The 3,275-nt window shown below is 38.0% G+C and overlaps 1 pseudogene; it reads left to right on the top strand.

The window, feature by feature from the left end:
- The first annotated feature begins 346 nt into the window (after positions 1–346).
- Positions 347–3,055, top strand: LOC147693275 (uncharacterized; annotated as a pseudogene).
- The last annotated feature ends 220 nt before the right edge of the window (positions 3,056–3,275 follow it).

The following is a 3,275-nucleotide window of genomic DNA, read 5'->3' as shown; positions in this document are numbered from 1 at the left end:
TTGAAAAGAATTGTTAAAATGGCGCTGTGAAAATATTTTGTAAAGGAGGGGTGAGTTTACGGAGTAGAAGACAGTGAAGCTGCAACGGCAGTTTACGTCACAAGGTTCGCACTGTGATTGGTCAGCATACGTCATAGCAAGCGCACTGATTGGTTCACGTGACCAAATCGAGCTGATAGCTAATTGGTCCATTCTGAAAACAGTATTTTCATTGGTTGAGCAAGGTAGTGACGTGGCTTAACCTGATTGGCTTGTTAGTGAGTTTCGCGCACGGATTGGCTAGAGTAGCGGAACAACAAGGAAATATTTACGATCTTTTTCGAATTAAACGGAATAGTTTTAAATCATGAGTTATTGGTACAGAAAAGAGGAAAAGAAGCCTACTTGGTTTCAGAAGTTGAAAAATATACTTAGCCCTGACAAGAAAATTGAAACTCCTGGTGGAAAATTACTTCATAAGTACAAAACACCCGCAGCATATATGGAAGGTGAATTTGGTTATCATACTTGCCTTTGGTTTGACAATTGGATGCAATATACCAAAGATGATGGTGTATTAGCATGGCCGGAAGATGGGTCATTTAACATTAAAGTTTTGAAAAACTTGAGAGAGAGAATGACGGCTCTTGTGCCAAAGCCTAGACCTACACAATTTGAAGCTTTAGTTGGATGGGAGGTTGAAATGTTTGAACTTGAGCGAGAAACTAGAGGTATAACAAGAGGCCCAAAATTAGACATTAATAGGGGAACTCATGAAGATAGAGTACAACGCTGGAGAAAAGCAGACATGTGTGATGGATTGTACCCAGTAAGAGTAATGATTACTGAAACACCAGGTCAAAAGAATACCCAAAAGAAAAATAATATTGATGAAGAATTAGATGATGCAGTTTTGGAAGAAATGTATACAACTAAACGCAAACCGCCACCTTATCAATCATATTTACAGTCTACCCCGAGAATTTCTTCAGAAATTTCTTCAAGTGCACCTCCCAGAGAAATTGATGAAAATTCACCTAGATTTTTAAAATTACCTGAAAGAGCAGGGACAAGAAGTAATTCTAGAGCATCAGGAGAAAACGGGAATTATCCTGAAATACCAGAACTGAGAAATGAATTCCCAAGGAATGTAATGAGAACAGAGAGACTTGGGGATATACCAGATGTTTCAGAATATTTAAGAGCAAAAGGAGAATTAATACAGCAATTAACTAAAAGCATGGAAGCAGTAACACTACCAGTAACAATTGGTCCTGTTGTACCAGTTTTTGACCAAAGAGAAAATAGACACTCAGCTCTGGCTGTACCATTAAATGCGGAAATTCAAAAAGTGGCTGAGAAATTTTATTCAGAATTAACAGAAATTCACAGAGAGAAATCAATGATGCCAGACTTGACTTTTAATCAGAGTTTGTTAAATAATCAGATACCATCTGTAGCAGAATCTGATTCTGGATCTCCAGAAAAGGGCATAAATAAAATAGATTTAACGCACACTGCAATGTCCCCGCAAGCCCCTGAATTTAAATTGCTTGATGTTGCAAAACTGAAAGCTGATTTGGAGGAATTAATTATTGGCACAATTGGAACTGACAGTTTGAAGTTGTATCAGGATGATGAAATATTCTTTATTTGCAAAAGCATACAATGGAAAACGAAAAACAAGTATGACCAATTAGAGGAAATGGCTGCTGATTTAGAAATTGATTTAAGTAAACAGAAACATTTGCAGAAACATTACAGAGTGGATTTTTCAGAAAAAGACATTGAAAATTTGAATACTACAGGAAGGATAACTCATGTAAAAGAATTAATTGGATTTCTAAAAAGATTGGGTGAATTAGGCAAATGGAGAGCAAAATGGACAAAGAATAGAGAGCAAGACAAGAGAGACAAAGGAGAAGTAGCTACTGAATTTCCAATGAGGGAAATAGCTGGCAGAGGGTATGTACATGTCCCTTGGACAAGACAGGACGTTCTATTGTTTACAAATGATTTTCCCCGGCTGAGAGAAAAGCCAGTAGAATGGTATCGTCAGGTAGACAGATTTATCAAAGTGTCAAAAGTTCTGTGGATTGATATTGATGGATTCTTTGACATTGTTGTCCCATCAGATCTTTGGACAGAATGTAAAATTTTTGTAAGTTGGCCCAAAGAAGAACCTGCTCGAGATAGCATAACAGGTGCTCCATCAAAAGATGTCATAGATTTATACGACAAAGTAATTGTCTGGTTGAAAAACAAAATTGCCCCAAAAGAAGTAGACTGGGTTAAAATTGACAGAACAAATCAGGAACCAAAAGAGTCAGTACATTCATTTTATGAAAGGTTACTGCTGGTATTTAAACAATACAGTGGTGATGAAAAATTAAGTGAGAAAGACATGAGCCACTTTATATAGAGATTTGTATATGGCCTGAGATCTGAAATTGGTGAGATGATCAGAAATGGGATTGTAGGTTGGCAGTCTCTCACAGTTGACGATATCTTGAGGAAAGCAAAATACTGCAGTGATGAGATAGACGCGAAGCAGAAGAAGCTCAAAGAAAAGGCAATGTGGGCACAGGTGAAGGTAGCTGAACAGCAAATAGCGACCATAGAAAATAAAAATGTTCATCAGAATCTAGGCAAATTTAAGGGTAATTTTATTAATAAACCAAAATTTAATGTGAATATTGAAGAGCTCAAGCAGAAGCTCCCATGTTTTAATTGCTGCGAAATTGGACACTGGAAGCGTGGATGTAAGAATCCGCCCAGAAATTTTAAAAATGCATCATTAAATCCACAGATGCAGAGTGAGATAAATCAACAGCAACAGCTACAGTTACATGAAATAAGTCAGCAGTGACAGCTACAGCGACAGGTAGTGAATCAGCAGAGCCAAATTCCACAACCACCACTTCCAAATTGTGTGAATGGGCAGAGATACAGTCCTGAAACGGGATTCTGCGGAAGTGATCAGGTAAACAGACCGCAAAGAGTGAATGTGTCAAATGTTTCTCAACAATTTTGGTTAAAAGAATATGAAGGGAGTGATTCAGAGGATTACTCATGACGGTGCCTGAGAGAGGAGGAAGAGTGTGTCCTTGGAGCCACTCTTGAGGTAGATCAGTCCGGTCCATTTGTAAGTGGTAAAGTGAATGATGTAGAAATCACTTTTCTTGTGGACACAGGTGCTACCCGTTCTACTGTTAGATCAGTGGAAATAGAAAACCTTCCTCTCTCTGGTGAGTCAATCCAAGTAGATGGTGTAGCATATCAACAGATTAAAACAG

The sequence above is a fragment of the Lissotriton vulgaris genome, chromosome 8 (genome assembly GCF_964263255.1).
Source record: "Lissotriton vulgaris chromosome 8, aLisVul1.2, whole genome shotgun sequence".
Classification (NCBI taxonomy): Eukaryota; Metazoa; Chordata; class Amphibia; order Caudata; family Salamandridae; genus Lissotriton; species Lissotriton vulgaris.
This window is presented reverse-complemented; position numbering and strand designations above follow the sequence as displayed.